An 18,516-nucleotide genomic window follows, 5' to 3' on the forward strand; every position below is an offset into this window, starting at 1 on the left:
TTTGTGATTCATGTACCAGGACACCCAGATCCTTCTATATGGCTGAGTTCTGAAATCTATTTTTGTGTCATTATTGTGGTGAATCTTGGCTTTAATGTGCACTCCCGATTTTAACTTTGTCTATTAAGCTGGGGGAGGTGGGGGTTTTGAATGGGTTAAGATCAGGCCCTATAACTGGACCTGTTTTCTTTCTTTTCTCTTTCACAGCCCCTATATCGCCCTGCCCTTCAGTGAACCTGTTATGGCACAGCAGTTGATAAATGCTGAGCTGCTCAAATCTCAGTGGAAAACTTGAAACAGTTGCCACAACTGTTTTTGCAATTTGTATTTTATTTTGAGATACATGCCTTGAATTCAGTAGTAATAAGTCCACCGAGTGGACTTATTAAACATAAATTAAATTAAACATTTATTAATAGAAGAAAAGATTTTAAGCACATAAATAGGTCTACAAATTACTACTATGATAACTCCTAGCTTCCCTAATTAATCTGACTCCCAGTTACAACTCTGTTAAGACAACAGTAAAAGAAAATAGATTTCAACAGGCCCAGGCAAAGCCACTGTCCAATACGCTGGACAGTGATATTCACGGTGAGTTTTCTTAGGTTCCTGTAGACAGCAACTTGATGCATAGAGGCTGGAGGCTTTTCACACTTGTGTTAGATCTTAGAATTCCTTCCTCTCTATACATAACCTCATCTCCTTTATATATGATTCACCCTTTTTAATGTAAATTCCATTGTTCCAATGTGCCTTTGCAGCTTTACTTTTTCCATAATATAAATCTTTCATAGTCCTTATATTCCTCACACCCCCATATTCTAAAACTTCAGCCATGTTTACATATTTAGCATTTGAAACCTAGCTTCCCTTCTGACAATTCAAAAGCTCCAGACCAGCTGTTTGCAATTCAATTAAATCCCCCCCACACACATGCAACCTCACACAGAGAAACTAATCCACACCCCACTATTAACCTACTTTTACAGTTAATCACAATAACATTATGAAAAATGTTACTTTTCATGACAGAACCTAACAAATTGAATTTATGCAAAAAGAATTTTTGAATTCATACAGCGCCTTCTGCAACTTCAGAACGTGTCGAGGTGCTTTGCAGCCGTTGAAGTACTTTTTGAAATGTAGGCAATGTTGTAAGCAGGAAACACCGCAGCCAATTTGCACACAGCAAGCTCCCACAAACAGCAGCATGATAATGACCAGATGCTCTCTTTCACTAATGTCAGTTAAGGGATAAATATCGGGTGGGAGACCAGGGAGGGCTGCCCTGCTCTTCTTAAAAACAATGCCACGGCACCTTCAACATAAAGTCCAGCTAAGAGGGCAGATGGGATCTTGGCTTATCCAGGAGACTGCCCACTGACAGTGCAGCACCTCCTCAGTACCGCACTGGGGTGTCAGCCGAGATTTTTGTGCTCATGTCTTCAAAGTGGGATTAGAATGCATGGCCATCTGACTCAGAGGTGAGAGTGTTACCCACTGAGCCATGGCTGATACCTCAGAATCTTTAATGTAGTAAAATGCCCCCAAACCCACACTAACCAGTCTCATCACAGCCAAGGTCATTCATGTCCTCATCCGACATCACTGAACCTGGGTAAAGGCAAAATGCTACAGATGCTGGAAATGTGAAATAAAAACAGAAAATGCTGGAAAAGCTCAGCAGGTCTGTGGAGAGAGAAACAGAGTTAATGTTTCGAATCCGTATAACTCTTCTTCACCGGACCTGGAACTCTATAATCCATTCAGCACAGTCGCTCAATTAGGCAGATCTTCAACAACTCAATGATCAGGAAACCACACTTTATCCAAGGGTAGAAGGTGGCAAAGTGCTTCCCTATGAAATGACTCAATCACATTCAGTGTCCTTATCATCAAAAGCCCCCTGGTCTCACTCCACATTTTTCTTTTCCTTTATTCCTTCATGGGATATGGGCGTCGCTGGCAAGGCCAGCATTTGTTGCCCATCCCCAACTGCCCTTGAATTGAGTGGCTTACTCAGCCATTTCAGAGGGCATTTAACAGTCAACCACATTGCTGTGGGTCTGGAGTCACATGTAGGCCTGACCAGGTAAGGACAGCAGATTTCCTTCAAAGGCATTAGTGAACCAGATGGGTTTTTAACAACAATTGATGATCGTTTCATGGTCACCATTACTGAGACTAGATTTTATTCCAGATTTATTAATTGAATTTAAATTCCAACTGCCACCATGGTGGGATTGGAGCCTTGGTCCCCAGGCATTAATCTGGACACTTGGATTTCTAGTCTAGTGACATTACCACTGCACCAGCATCTCTGCCTCAGATGTGAGCCTTAACCTTCCAACCAAAAACCTCATCGCTTTGAGCCTGCCTCCTGTTCCCCTGTGGAATTTCTTTCTTTGCCACCTCTTCACCTGGAGAGCTGCCCTGTAAAGAGGCCATTTGGCCCAACTTGCCATGCTATTGTCAACGTTCCAGATTAGCCTCCTCCCAGCTCTCTTCATCCCTCCTGCATTTCCTTTTATGTCTTTCTCCCTTGTTATCTAGTTTCCCCAGCTTAAATGCATCCATGCTATGCACTCCAAACACTCCCTGTGGTAGCAGGTTCCATATTCTCGCCCATGGGACAACATGGATCCCAGCCGCTGGGTGGTGAGCCAGCGGCGCCCCGCGTCGCCTAATTTTGAGAAGGCCCATGTTATCTTGTGCCACTCAGGCACTTAGCAGGCCAGCAGCAGGCCTGTCACCCGGGATCAAGGGCTCCGGGGGCGGAGGTCCTGCCCGCCAAGAGCTGCTGGCCAATCAGGGGCTGGCAGCTCTCCTGTACCCAGCAGCTCCACCGGGGAGGCAGTGGCTGTTGCCGGTATGGCACCCACCTGAGGCCTTAGATCGAGGAAGGTCACAGGCACAGGTGAGTGATGGTGGGAGGAGGGCCGTAGGGTGGAGGTCACGCGGGAAGAGGGGGGTTAGCAGCAAGAGCATGGGGGTGGGCTCTCAGCGGAACCCCCCATTCGATGCCGGGCCCCTCGATCAGGCACTGAGTGCCTTTGAAGGAAGGGACCCCCCCGCCTCTACCCTCTACATCCCCCTCCACACCCCTCTTCTCTACCACACCCCCCACCCCCCACCCACCTTCTAGCCCACTACACCCTGCCAAGGGCCTGCTAGCAAAGACGTTCGGGTTTGTTAGTCATGCTCCCCTTCTGTCGAGCCCCCTGTGGTGGGATGAGGCCCTTAAATGGAAATTAATTAATCAGGGTCCTCATCAGGGTGGGGAGATAGGAAGGTGGTGGGGTCCTCACACCCCCTCCCCCCCTTACCCCCTCCCCCCAGCTGACTAAATGCTGCAGCTACCAACAGACTTAACTCGGAGGCAGCCACAAGACTCCGTCCAGCCAATCAAGCGCCTTCATAATCTTAAAAGGCCTTGGTCAGGTCGCCCCTCAGTCTTCCCTTTTCTAGAGAAATGAGCCTCAGGCTGTTTAATCCTTCCTGACAGTTATCACCTCTTGGTTCTGGTATCATTCCACCGAATCTATTCCGCACCTTCCCCAGTGCTGCTATGTGCTTTGTCTAATACGGAGACCAAAGCTGTTTAGAGTGAGATGCCCCATCGAAACGCAAGCTGTTGACATGGTCCTGTAAAGTTGCGCAGTGCTCAGTTTGATTCTGAAGTGTTTCCCAAAATAAACCACACTTTAAAATAACAATTTTACAAATAAATCTGTCCTAATTTTCTCTAATTACTGACAGTCATGCAAAAGGTTGCTGCATTGCTTTATTTTCAGAGCTGTCAGTCAATGTGACAACAGAGCTGGATATAATTGAGCTCGTGGGCTCAAATCTGGCAGCTGTCGAAGGCTTTGGTAATTAAATATATAACGTGCTGCATTACAAGGTGCCTGGGCTGTTGTCTGCTTATTTCATGCCCCCGGCCGCAATGCCCTCCTGCCCAATTTTTCCCGGTCGCTGCAATTTCCATAAAATGAAAGTCATGTCTGGCATAGACTCAACCGGCCAAATGGCCTTCTCCTGTGCCATAATGACTCTTAAGTGGAGGGTGCTGGCCAGCTGACTAGCAGTTGCCAACTCTGGCTGGGCATATTCCTGCAGACTCTGCCCTATGACCTCTCACCTCCAACCTCCCCACCCTCACACACTTGCCATTGGTCACCTCCACGTCCATCACTGTGATGCCCTGCCTACCCACGGCCAATCGGAAAGGGAGAAGACTCTTCGTTACCTCATTGGATGATTCTTGACTCTCAGTCAAGCAGCCTTTTCCCCATCTCAAATGCTACTATAACCAGGAGACAAATGTGTTTTGAGAAAATGTGGGGGCAGGGGAGAAAAAACACAAGTTTTTGTTTGACATCAAAATAAAAACAAAAAACTGCGTATGCTGGAAATCCAAAACAAAAACAGAATTACCTGGAAAAACCTTTGTTGAAGGGTCATGAGGACTCGAAACGTCAACTCTTTTCTTCTCCGCCGATGCTGCCAGACCTGCTGAGTTTTTCCAGGTAATTCTGTTTTTGTTTTGTTTGACATCACTCTGATTGTTCTCCCTGGGTTTTGCTCGCAGCATCGGCCTGGAGTTTAACCTGTAATTCCTGGGGCATCCAGGACAATTCTGGAGAGCTGGCAACCCTAGTGGTCTCTTCAATCCTGGGACTCCTTCAGTTCCATTGGTTAGAAAAATGGAAAGAGTTGCATTTCTATAGCATCTTGCATGACCTCAGGATACCCCAAATCACTTTACAGCCAATACGGCACTGAAGTGTGCTCACTGCTGTAATGTAAGAAATGCAGCAAGCCAATTTGCGCACAGCAAGATCCCACAAACAGCAACGTGATAATGACGATCAGTTTTCAGTGACGTTGACTTGAGGGATTTATATTGGCCGGGACACTGGGCAGAACTCCCCTGCCCTTCTTCGAATTAGTGCCACCTTTTACACCGATCTGAGAGGGCAGATGGGGTCTCGGTTTGACGTCAGAAAGATCAGCATCTCAGTACCTGATACAAATGGGTGGAGTGTGTCCCTGGTGGGTGATATGGCAATGGTCACACTATTGAATGTCAAGGGGAGATAGAAGTTTGGAACTCTCTTCTACAAATGGCAGCGGCTGTTGGGTCAATTGTTAATTTTAATTCTGACATTGGATAGATTTTTTTCGTTAAGCAAAGGGATATGGGGCAAAGACCAGTGTATGGAGTTGGGTCGCAGATCAGCCGTGATCTGAGAAATTGGCGGATCAGGTTCGAGGGGCTAAATGGCCTCCTCCTGTTCCTACCTTAGACTCTCTCTTGGAGTTGGCAATGACCTGGCATCTGTGTGGCACAAACATTACTGTCCAATTAGTCTCACACGCCACATCACTGCAAAATCTGCCTGAGCTGTTGCGTTTGCCAAATAAACCAGGCTGACTGACCGAGGAAATGCAGGATGCCACCTAAGTACAAATTTGTTCTTTCTTCATGATACTGGGAGATAGAGAGAAAGAGAGCGAGAGAGAGAAGAAAAGAAGGCAAGAAGAGAAGAAAGGAAGGAAAGAGGAAGGGAAGAAGACAAAGGAGAGGTGGAAGAAAAAGCAGGAGTAAAGAAGGAAAGAAGGAGAGAGGAAAGGAAGAAGAGAGGGAAAGAGAGAAGGAAGGAAGGAGAAAGAGGGAGAATGAAAGAAGGAAGGAAAGTAGAAGAGAGGAAGGGAAGAAGAGAAGGAAAGAAGGAAGGAAGAAAAGAAGGCAGGAGAGAAGGGAGGAGGGAAGGATGGACAGAAGGATGAAGAGAAGGATGGAGAGAAAGAGAGAAAGAAGGAAGGAAAGAGAGAAGGAAAGAGGGAAGGGAAGGAGGAAGAGAAAGGCAGGGAAGGAGGAAGGACTTGCATTTATATAACGTCTTTCATAACTACCAGAAGTCTCAAAGCACTTTACAGCCAGTCAAGTGCTTTTGAAGTGTAGTCACCGTTGTAATGTAGGGAGCAAGGCAGCCAATTAACACACAGAAAGATCCCACAAACAGCAATGTGATAATGACCACATAATATTTTTCTGTGATGTTGGTCGAGGAATAAATATTGGCCAGGACACCGGGGAGAACTGCCCTGCTCTTCTTCAAGACGGTGCCATGGGATCTTTCATGTCCCCTCCCTCCCGTCCCCCCTCAGCCCCAGGCAGGCAGACAGGGCCTTGGTTTAACTTCTCTAGGGAAATAAAGCACCAAGGGAGTCCAAAATAGCTGCTTTTTTTCAGACCCTTGGAATGGCACTTTATCAACGTAATTCCTCAAAGTTAATAAACAGGGTCTGTGTTTATTAAAACCCAAATCCAGCCGAGCTAAAATTCAGACAAATATTTGCACAATTCCCATCAATGAAAAGATCTTCAATTATCTGTGAAACAGCGGTGGGGGGAGGGGGTGTGGTGAAGGAAACAAGAATGTTCCGTTTGCAATTTGTACTGTCAGGATGGGGAAGAAAAGAATCATAAATGTTACACTTAAAGTGTCAGGACTGCAATTAATTATCTGCCTGTCTACCATTGTTCCTGACGCGTGGCCTGACCTGTAGCGTTAAAAACAGTTGGATGTTTCATCAAGAGCAAACAATCGAAGCAATTGGACAGCCAGCGCTGTCAAAAGCAGACACTTGAGTGCCGATTGTGGGATCTTGCTGTGCACTGATTGGCCCGCCGTGCTTGCCCATAGGGCAGCTGTTCCATTACTCGTGGGGTGCCACCTTTGCTCCCCCCAGCCCCGGTTCCTGAGGAAATCGGTCCCTCTCCATCAGTCAGGGCTGACGTTGTCCGAGTTTAGGGAGGGCGGGATTGGCCTTGGCGAAGGGAGCGTGGGGAGGGGGGGATCCCTCTCCTGGGCATCCAGCTGGTGGCTCCTGGAGCAAATGGATGTTGGGTGATGTTCATTAGGACGCGATTAAAGTTTAACCCTCACTCCTGCCTGCTGTGGGCAAATCTGGTGACATTCACCGTCACACATGAAAATGGCCACTTAGAGATGATATCGGAAGATGCCCGGGTTATATATCCTTCATTTATAGCATCATAGGATGGTACTGCACAGGAGGCCACCATTCGGCCCCTCATGCCTCTGCCAGCTCTTTGAAGGAGCCATCATATTAGCTCTCACTCCCTTTCCACACCCACAATTTCCTCATTTTTAGGTATCAAAATCTTTCAGATTATGAGGAAAGTTGCCAGAAAAAAAAAGGGAGGGTTTCTGGGAGGGTTTCTGCAGGGGGGGATGGGGGAGGAGGGGGGAATCGGGGGGGAGAGAAAAAAAGGCCTCCCCCCCCACACCCCTCCAATCCCCAGCCTCTCTGACCCCTGCCCAAATCTTCCTCTGGAGCAAAAATTGCACCATTCAGGGAGGCGAGTGAGCCAAGACGAGAAATTTCCTGACTCGGACCACCAGACTCGATGGGTTTGAATCTTTTGGACCTGAAGATGAGCTTTGAGATCAGAACTCAAACTCCGTTCCGAGGAAAGGTCAGTTGATCTGAAGGGTTAACTCTGTTTCTCTCCACAGATGCTGCCTGACCTGCTGAGTATTTCCAGCATTTTTCGTTTGCTTTTCAAGACTTTTTTTTTTGGTCACCTGACCTAAAAGCTCCTCATGTAACTTGGTGTCCAATTCGATTACGCTCCTGTGAAGCCCCTTGGGATGTTTGTTGCGGTTAAAAAGGCGCCATGTCAATGCAAGTTGGTGTTCTTGTACCGCGGACTGAGATCTCATGGTTCCTCCTTGACAACTCTTGAAATCAAAGAAACATTCGCAAACTATCACCACGGTTTAGTGAGATGTAAATGTTGAGAGTGCGACTGCATGCCAGATATGATAATTAAAAACTGAAAACAATGGAAAAATGCTTCCTGGGCCAGTCAGTCTGCAACAGGGGAAGGGCGAACATCCTTCATCAGAACCCTGCTCTTCTTCAAAATTGTGCCCTGGGATCTTTTACATCCACCCAAGTGGGCAGCTAGGGCCTCGGTTTGACATCTCAGTCAAAGAAATGGCACTTCTGACAGTGTAGCCTTCCTGCAGTACTGCACTGGGAGTGTCAGCCCACATTATGTGTCCTGAAGAGGTTTCAAGACCTGTGTTACCAGGATTCAGGGGGCATATGTAGTCCTAAGCCCTCAGGTCTAGACTACTGGCCTGAAGTCACAAGCTCCCAAATCGGAGGCGAGAATGGTACCAGGCTAATGCAGGTAGTGGGGTTTTAGTTGGAAGCGATTGTTAATGGATGTGAGGTTGGGTGAATGCAAGTCAGTTACAAAGCAAGGAGGTTAATACACAGATACAGTAAACAATTAGGAAGGCAAATGGAGTTTGGCCGTTTATTTCAAGGGGTTTGGAGTACAAGTATAAGGAAGTCCTGCTGCAATTTTATTGGGCTTTGGTGAGACCTCACCAGGATTAATGGATACAGCTTTGGCCTCCTTTGAGGGAAGGTTCACCAGACTGATGGTTGAAATGAGAGGATTGTCCTACAAGGAGAGATTAATCAGAAAGTCCTTATTTTATCTGGTGTTTAGAAGGGTGAGAGGTGATCTCTTTGAATTGTCTAAAATTTCTGGGCGGCCTGACAGGGTAGATGGTGAGTGGCTGTTGTTGCTGGCCGGGAACTAGGGGACATCAGGACAAGAAGTTGGCCATTTTGGGCTGAGATGAGGAGAAAGTTCTTCTCTCCAAGGGTTGCGAATCTTTGGAATTCTTTACCTCAAAGAGCTGTGGTTACTCGGGCATAGAGTCTATTCGAGCCTGCGATTGACAGATTTTTAGGCACTAAGGGATTCAAAGGATATGAGGATGGGGCAGGAAAGTGGAGTTGAGGCAGAAGATCACGCATGGTCATATTCAATGGTGGAGCAGACTCGATAGGCCGAATGGCCTACTCGTGCTCTTATTTCTTATGTTCTGACATTCTTAAAGCTCAACAACTTACTTAAGCCAACTCTACATCCTCTCCTTCAGCTGAATAGTTGATCCATCAGCGAGAACAGAGCTGTATACAGGAGCAGTCTGTGCAAGGACTTGGAGAGCTGAGAGACTACTTGGCCAATAGTCATTTCTCCATCTGTTTATATTCTTATGCAGTGGTGGAAATCTATTTTTTTTTGGAACAGGCTAGCATGATCAGCTAGCACCAAACACTGCATAAATGAAATGTCCAAGTTCAATAAACTGTACTTGCGGCTATAATCCATCACAATTTATTTTCCTAACTCTTCAAGGTGAGGGAGCATCCTGCACAATGGAACATTTTTCTGTAGCTTGCCTGTGTTTCAAGCAGCCCTGTTTTGGGGACAGCATAGGCCATGTACAGAATAATCCTCCCTCTCTCGTTAGAAGAACTGAGAGCGTCTACTTGTCAGGAAAAGCTGGGACTCTTTTCCCTAGAAAAGGGAAGGCTGAGGAGTGACCTGATAGAGGTATGTAAGACAATGGAGGGGTTTGATGGGGTCGATGCGGAGAAGATAATGCCTCAAGCAATCAGAATCAATCTACCAACCAATCAGCACCCCTTTCCTTATGTTGTCTAAATCGTTGCTCCCTCTGAAATTTGGTATTCTTGTGTCTGTCCTGATGAGTGCAAGACAAAAAGCTTTGACAGTGTGTCTCTTTTTTCAGCAGTGGTCATGTTTCCACTTGTAGGGAAGGCCAAAACTAAGAGTCCTAAATACAAGATAGTCACTGATAAATCCAATAGGGAATTGAGGAAAAGCTTCTTTATCCAGAGAGTGAGAAGATTTCTCTGCATCTCAGTCCAAAATGGCCACTCCTTATCTTGATGTCTCCTAGTTCCCAGGCAGAAAGAAGGGCCTCTCAGCATCTACTCTGTCAAGCTAAGAAATTTAAGACATTTCAAAGAGATCACCTCTCATTCTTCCAAATACCAGATAATATTCACCAAAGAGCGAAGACCAATGGGTGGAATCTTCCATTCTGGAGACTAAGTCCGGTGGCGAGCTGGAAAGTTGGAGTGATTCCCACTGGATAGCGGGACAGCTGAACACTCCTGAGCTTGCATTGTTCGCCTCATTAATTTTTAAGCATCGGCAAGGAGCTCAGCAAATTTCATGTCGGGGCACGCAGGAAGTCACCTGCCCCACCGTTACCTAATGGGGTGAAAGTCCCTGGTATCATAATTAAATGGCACCCGGACAGTCTTTAACCTCGCCCTCTGGTCCTTCCCCACTCAACCCCCCCTGAAGTCCTGCCTCTGCCTTGCCCTTCCTCTCTGGGCCCTCTACCCAACCCCAGTCCTGCTTCGGTCTCACCCTTCCCCTCTGGGCCCTCTTCCCCACCCGCAGTCCTGCTTCTGCCTCGCCCTTCCGCTCTGGTCGGGCCTCCCATGCCCAGCCTGGGAGCAGCCTGCGCTACAGGGCACCTGATGTGTAGCAATGACGGTTTAAAAGGAAGACGAAGAGTGGGATTTTCCGGCCCTCCGCAGAGTCAACAGAGATTTGAAAAGCTCGCCGCACCGACCGCAGGGGGTACCCGATGTTGGCGGGTGTTGGGGGGGAGGGCAGTGGCCGAAAATCCCGGCCAAAAGCAGCATCTGCTGTCCTCAACGTTGTGGATGAAGTGAAGCTCACCGGGTAAGCGTCGCTTATACCCTGTTGTGAAATGGGTTGCTCTAACTACCCACCGGCAGCCATCTTAATTCAGAGAGGAACGTAATTCTGGAAAATTGGCCTTTCAATGAGCATTCAAGAGATTCTAATGAATTATTTTTATTCATTGGATGGGGCATCACTGGCTAGGCCAGCATTTACTGCCCATGTTCAGGGAGCAGTTCAGAGTCAACCACATGGAGGTGGGTCTGGAGATTTCCTTCCCTAAAGGGGCAAGAGTGAACCAGATGGGTTTTTACAACAATCGACACTGGTTTCATGATCATCATCAGACTTTTAATTCCAGATTTGTATTTTACACCATCTGCCTTGAAAGGAGTCGAACCTGGGTCCCCAGACCTTGGGTCTCTAGATAACTAGTCCAGCAACAATACCACCATTTACTAATGCAAATGGAATTCCCGACACTGCTCGTCGGGAAACTCAAGCCGCCTTTAACCGACCTAGGAAGTCGGGAGAACAAAATTCCAAACTATTGTCCCGCCGTCGGGAAACTGGTTTTGTGACTCACGCCAAATTAAGTGCACCCGCCCACCGTGACTCCCGCTGCCGGCAGGAGAAGTTTTCGCCCAATGTATTTTGAGAATATGGGGTAGAGTCTTTCCTAAGGTGGGCAGGAGCGGGCAGGGGTGGGCATGGAACCGTTCGCCGCCCGCAATCGGCTGCGCACCGCCATTTTACGCGGGCAGGCCAATTAAAGCCCGCCCAGCGTAATGTGCGGCCGGTAGTGCTTAGCGCTACCTGTGCAGGCGGGGGGGGGGGGGGGGGGGGGGGGGGGGGGGGGGGGGTGGGGGGTAGGAGGGAGAGTCGGGGCCTGCGCAATAATCTCCCTGAGGCGTGGAGCTGCCTCAGGGAGACTAAGCTGATAATAAAACTTTTCAATAAATGAAGTTAAAAAATTATTTAAACATGTGTCTCATGAGCTGGGACATGTTTGGAAGTTTCCAAAATGCATTTGTTAATTTTATAAAAACCTTCAGGAAACCTCATCCCGCCCGTGGATGAGGTTTCCTGGAAAACGCAAAGGCCGCTTGGGCTCTTCGCCTGCCCTCCCCCCGACCTTAAGGTTGGACGGGCAGCAATGTTAACCGGGTAAATTACTTTTTCAATGACCTTAACAGGCCGTTGACTGTTCGGCGGGTATGCAGCTGTCTCTGGCACGCGCCCGCCAAACGAACTATTGAAATGACGCGTGATGGCTCCAGGACGCACAGCCGATGTCATCTCACGTCGCTTTACACGTTGGTGTGTCGGGCCCGCCCACGCACACTGATGGCAATATTCTGCCCACGGAATTCTCGACCACAGAGAGTGGTTGAGACAAGTAGCACGAGGTACACCGAAGGGGGAGCTAAATGAAAACACGAGGGAGAAAGAAATCGAAGGGTATTCCGGTAGGATGAGTTGAAGAAGATTGGGAGAAGGCTCGCAGTTTTTTGCTTTTATCTTAGTGTTTAATTGACTGCCATCTCTCTTCAAGGAATGCCTACCTTGAAGAAGTATTGCTCTCCTACCTCTTTTCTGTTTTTACTTAGTTCTGTTGAAGAGTCAGACGGACTCGAAATGTTAACTGTGTTCCTCTCCGCAGATGCTGCCAGACCTGCTGAGTTTTTCCAGGTATTTTTGAATGGCGTATGATTGAATGGCGAAACAGACTCAAGTGGCTGAATGGCCTCCTTCTGTTCCTATGAATCGGTAATAGCTCTTAGAAGAAAAGTGGATAAATATTTGCCAAAAGATGTCAGGTGAGTGTAGGGAAAATAAGACTAAGTGGAGAGCCGCCAATAAGTCACCACACCTCAAAAGTAATTCATTGGCTGATTAAATATTGGGAAGACTGAAGCCACTGTTCTCAATCCCTGCTCCAAACGCTGTTCCCTAGCTACCGACTCCATCCCTCTCCCTGGCAACAGTCTGAGGTTAAGCCAGTCTGTTCACAACCTTGATGTCACATTTGATTGAGGAGACCTTCTGACCCCATATTTAAGCCATCACTAAGACCGTCTATTTCCATCTCTAACATCACCTGACTTCGCCCCGTCTCGGCTCATCGGCTGCTGAAACCCTCGTTCATGCTTTTGTTACCTCGAGACTTGACCATGACCATTCCAACGCACTCCTGACTGGTCTTCCACATTCTACCCTCCATAAGCTTGAGGTCATCAAAAGCTCTGCTGCCCTTGTCTTAACTCACACCAGCTTAACTCTGTCAAGCCCTGTGCTCAATGACTTACGCTGGCTTCCAGTCAAGCAACATCTTGATTCTAAAATTCTCATCCTTGTTTTCAAATCCCTACTTGGCCTCGTCCCGGCCTAATCTCTGTAACCTCCTCCAGCCCAACAACCCTCCCAGATCCCTGTGCTCCTCTAATTCTGGCCAGTTCAGCATCCCCGATTTTAATTGTTCCATCATTGGTGGCCATGTCTTCAGCTGCCTGGGCCCTAAGCTCAAGAATTCTCTCGCTAGACCTCTCTTCCTCTTTGCCCTTCTTTAAGATGCTCCTTAAAACCTACCTCTTTAACCACACAGCTGGTCACCTGTCATAACACCTCCTTCTGTCTCGGTGTCATGTCTTATTTTATAATGTTTCCAGTGAAACGCTGTGGGACATTTGATTATGCTAAAGGCACTATATAAATTGCCATCGTTATAAGCAACGGCTGTTAAGTGCTCTGAGACCTCCTAAGTTCGTGAAAGGTACAGCGCAAACAACAGATTTGTTCTCCCACTTCCCAATGCCGCGAGTCTGCTTGTGTGCGAATCATGGTGGAACATGCAGCCCCCATCGAAACGCGATACCACAACAGAGGCAGGGTGATACCGTAGCGGCATTTGCAATGTTTCTGTGAAATTATCTGCTGTGCAGTCAGCGTACTCCCCTTTTCTTTAAATTCCTTTTTAATTGCATGTTCTGAATTTGCATATGGAGACATCACAGCTGTGTGTATACAGTACATAACGCTCCTAATAGCTTTGTCCTTAGACAATTAAGAGCTGTTGTTCAAGGCTATCATTAACCAACACAACATCAATGAATGCTCCACCTACTCTGTTTTTTGGGGTTTTTTTCATGCAATTATGCCTAATTATATGTTAAACAGACAACGTCCATCTTGCTCAGAGGAGGATTGGAGAGACACACACACACATGCATGCACACGCACGTACACACATACGTACATACAGAGGTGTGTGTGCACTGTGATATCACCCACCTCCACCCCACTCCCCATCCATTTAGCAACTGTACAATCAGTTCTGCTGCCCATGTCTGAACCACGAACAACACAAGAGCTCAAAAGCGAGCAAGTTCACAGGCATGCTCAACATATTTGACCTGAGACTCTCCAGTGCAGTACTGACCGGAGATGCCGTCTTTCAGATGAGACTTTAAACCGAGGTCCTCTTTTCCTTCTTGAGGTGGATGTGCTCAACCCCCTATTTCGAAACAGAACAGGAGAGTTCTCCTTAACAAAAATAAAAATACCTGGAAAAATTCAGCAGAAATACCTGGAAAAATATAAACTGGTTTACCTGCACCACCCCCCCCCCCCTTATACCAGCTTATATTTCACCTCTTTTCTATTTTTCCTTAGTTCTGTTGAAGAGTCATACGAACTCGAAACGTTAACTGTGTTCTTCTCCGCAGATGCTGCCAGACCTGCTGAGCTTTTCCAGGTATTTTTATTTTTGTTTTGGATTTCCAGCATCTGCAATTTTTTGCTTTTATTATAGGAGAGTTCTCCTTGGTGTCTTGGCCAATACTTATCCCTCAATCAGAACAACCTAAAAAAAAAAATTGTCTGGTCATTATCTCATTTAGATTGTGGGAGCTTGCTGTCCACAAATTGGCTGCGGCGTAGCATTCATTACAACAGTGACTTCAGGTCAAAAAGTACCTCATTGGCTGTAAAGCGTTTTTGGGATGTTGAGGTAATGAAAGGCGCTATATAAATGCAAGCTCTTCTTATTCCTTCATCCTTTCATGTTGAAATTAAAGTGTGCCAACCGGTCTCAGTACGAACCTTTTGGAAAAATGCCCCAAGGTGTTCAAAATCGCCAGACATCTAGGCTAAAGGAGATTTTAGGAGGCGGAACCAAACGACTGGTTAGAGAGATGGGCTTCAAGGGGGAGTCTCGAAGGACGAGAGGTGGAGTGGGGGGTGGTAAAGGAGGTAGCTCTTGGCCTTAGGACCTGAATGGTTGAAGGTATGGCCATCAAGGATAGGCTGAAAGGAATTGGGTGAAGGGGGAGTACGTTGTATGGGGTGGGGGGGGGAAGGGGGGGGGGGGGGGGTGTTGGTGGGAGGGGGAGGCGTTGGGGTGCTTAAGAGACAGTACTTAGAGGAACAGAGCGACCGACAACCAGTTCCTGGTGATCCCAGAGCAAAATGGATTTTCCAAATTCATCCTCATGATACAGAGGTTTGATGTTCCGGGTGCCCACACCAGGACTTTAGTGTGGAGGTCAGTGGTCAGTGGGCACCCCAACACCACCACCACCATCACACCCCCACCACACAAACGAAGGGGTAATTTTACCACAGGAGCCCCTCGTGATGCCGCCGGCTCAGTAGGAGGACTGGCAGCTCTGACCCCTCAGCTGCGCCACCGGGAGAGGTGGGGACAGCTGCTGAAGAAACGTAGGCAAAGTGGAGCCTTCGAGAGCTTTTAAAATGCGCAGGGGCGAGGCTCGGGAGGGAGCAGCCCTCTGGGTAGGTGGGGAGGGGGGGGGCGTTGGGTGGTCAATGGGGCTGTGGGTGCTGCCCCTTTTTTGAAGCCTTTCCTCCCGGACTGCACCAGGGAGGCTGCTTCCACTTAGGAAGTCAGCCCCACCATCGGCAAAACGCCCACGGCACCATCAAATGGCCCCCGTTGGGCTTTTGATTATGTAAATTGGGGTCCCACCTCCTTGGGGCGTGCGGCCTCTCTGCATTTGGGTCCCGCGGGTGGTAAAATGTCCCGACAGTGAGACCACATCAGGGGTCCAATTCAACGCGACTTCCTGTTACTTCACCGGCCCCACGACCTCACATCCCACCCGCCCGAGGGCCGGTCAAATCCTGGCGGCAGAGTCATTGGGCACAGGAGGAGGTCATTCGGCCCATCAAGTCCACGCTGGGTCTCTGTGGAGCAATCCAGACCGTCCCATTGCGCCGCCCCACCCCCACAGCTCTAGAAGCTTATTTCCCTTGATTTCTCTTTTTAAATCGTCGATCAAGAAGTTGTTTCACTTGCACAGAAATGACCGCCAAATCAGAGGAAGATTTGGGAAGGCTGACCTTCGAGGAGTTAGGGAGTAAGTAACAAGGTGACGAGCTTCAAGGAGGGAGATCCAGGGAATGACTGTAATGGTTATAGGGTTTGACAGAGTGGGAGTATGGGGGGGTGGGGGTGGAGTTGGCGGTCAGGTGTGGGGGTGCACAGAGGAAGAAAAAGTGAGTCAGGATGTCAGTGAACTGAAAATGCATGTTACAGAGCCGGAGAAGGTTGCAGGAGTAGGTTTTTTTTACTTGTTCATGGGAAGTGAGCATCACTGGCTAGACCAGCATTTATTGCCCATCCTTAATTGCCCCTTGAGAAGGTGGTGGTGAGCTGCCTTCTTGAGCTGCTGCAGTCCATGTGGTGTAGGTACACCCACAGTGCTGTTAGGGAGGGAGTTCCAGGATTTTGACCCAGCGACAGTGAAGGAACGGCCGATATATTTCCAAGTCAGGGTGGTGAGTGGCTTGGGGTTGGTGGTGTTCCCATGCATCTGCTGCCCTTGTCCGTCTAGGTGGTAGAGGTCACGGGGCTGGAAGGCGCTGTCAAAGGACTTGGTGAGTTGGTGCAGTGCATCTTGTAGACGGGTCAAGTGATGACTTTGGGAGACAGGGAGCCAAGTGAGATTGGTGGGGATGGGCAGGCAGGGCATCAAGAGTAGGACAGCATGTGGCAGGGTGGAGTCACGCAAGGGAAAAGATGGGAGATGATGTACAGAGGAGAGTCATACCTTTGTACCTTCCTTGCAGAAACAACTAAAGTAATGGAAGGATTTGCAGTCTGGCCGAGCAGCATTGCTAATTTTTTTCATATTCCCTTCCTATGGAGAACAGTGGAAGGATTCACAGGCTGATTAACAGTTGGATAGGCTGCTACATTCTCTCATGGCTGTAACCACCTCTGTACCATCTGATAAGGGGGTGGGATGGGTTCATCCAGATAGCGGAAGGGTTTTTTGGGTTCCTGCAACCCATTCAGTGGTTTTGGTGGCGGTTAGGACCAGAATTTGGAAGTTTAGGACTGAGTATAACATTCAGCACAACACAGAAACCCTTCTCTCTCTCTCACTCTCTCCAGAAATGCATTCAATGACACCGGGGCCAATTTACATCGCCCACTTTGAGCATTTTCCTTGCCAAGTTATTCGGCAAATCACCCAATGGATGACTGAATTCTGCTCGAATTCCGTCTAAATTAAATGGTGTTTTTTTCTGTGCGGTTACAATAGGGTTTAAATAAAAAGAATTGATTGCTTTTCACTTCTCTGCTGTCATTCCAGCTAACACTAACAATTCAATCAAGGAAACATTCCCATTTTAGTATCTCCACAACAGAACTGATGATAAATCACAATTTTGATGAATGACCTATTTTACAGGGATCAGGACATGAAGCAGCTGAAGCACTAACTGGAATCGGCAGCTAAAGAAAGTCACCACACTAACAAAACGTTAAAAGCAGTTTTTACTGCACCTTTTAGCACAAGAGGTGTCTCTGGGAGCAGCTCTGGCTTCCTCTCCCCCACCCCACCCTCCCAAGTTTTTTTTCTCTTCACTGCTGGGGAGCGGGCGTCGCTGGCTGGGCCAGCATTTATTGCCCATCCCTAATTGCCTCTTGAGAAGCTGGCGGTGAGCTGCCACCTTCTCGAACCGCTGCAGTCCCTGCGGTGTAGGTGCACCCACAGTGCTGTTAGGAAGGGAGTTCCAGGATTTTGACCCAGAGACAGTGAAGGAACGCGTGGTATATTTCCAAGTCAGGATGGTGAGTGACTTGGAGGGGAACTTGCAGGTGGTGGTGTCCCCATCTATCTGCTGCCCTTGTCCTTCTAGATGGTAGTGGTCGCGGGTTTGGAAGGTGCTGTCAAAGGAGCCTTGGTGAGTTGCTGCAGTGCATCTTGTAGATGGTACACACTGGTTTCAAAAGGGCATTGGGGATGGAAAAAGTGAATGTGTAACATGGTGGATGGCTCTGAGCTGCTTTGTCCGTATGGTGTTGGGCTTCTTGAGTGTTGCTGGAGCTGCACTCATCCAGGCAAGTGGAGAGTATTCCAACACAATTAGCGTGCTGCACTATTGGGTCTTGGGTTGCTGGCGCTCCAGGATTTAGGAGCATTAAAAAAATGGTGTTTTGTTTTTCCATTTTTTTTTGCTTATCAGTTATATTGGAGACAGAGGAAAAAAAGGATGTTTGACTGAGAGTCAAGAATTATCCACTGGATAATGAAGAGTTCGTTCACATTTCCAATTGGTATGGTATCGCTCACCCACCCTCAGCCATGCCAAACAGCTGTACAACAGGTCATGCTACTTCGTATCCTAACTCAAACTGGGGTCCCATGCACCCATCACCCCTGTGCTCACTGACCAACAATCGCTTCCCAGTCTTCGATTTTGAAATTCTCCCTCTTGTTTTCCAATCCCTCACCCTGACTTCACCTACCCCCTATCTCTGCAATCTCATCCAACCCTACCTGCAACCCTTGTAAAGATCGACGCTCCTCTAAGTCTGGCAATCGTACCTTCAGCTGACAAGAGCTTATTTAGAATTCCCTTCCGAAATGTCTCCACCTTTCTCTCTCCTCCTTTAA

The 18,516-nt window shown here is 47.9% G+C and overlaps 1 protein-coding gene across 1 annotated transcript in view; it reads right to left on the reverse strand.

The window, feature by feature from the left end:
• The window catches only part of npas1 (neuronal PAS domain protein 1), a 276,687-nt gene that overhangs the window by 240,351 nt on the left and 17,820 nt on the right, over positions 1-18,516 (reverse strand). The gene's annotated exons all lie outside the window — the stretch shown is intronic.

This window comes from Carcharodon carcharias, chromosome 34 (assembly GCF_017639515.1).
Source record: "Carcharodon carcharias isolate sCarCar2 chromosome 34, sCarCar2.pri, whole genome shotgun sequence".
NCBI classification, from domain to species: domain Eukaryota; kingdom Metazoa; phylum Chordata; class Chondrichthyes; order Lamniformes; family Lamnidae; genus Carcharodon; species Carcharodon carcharias.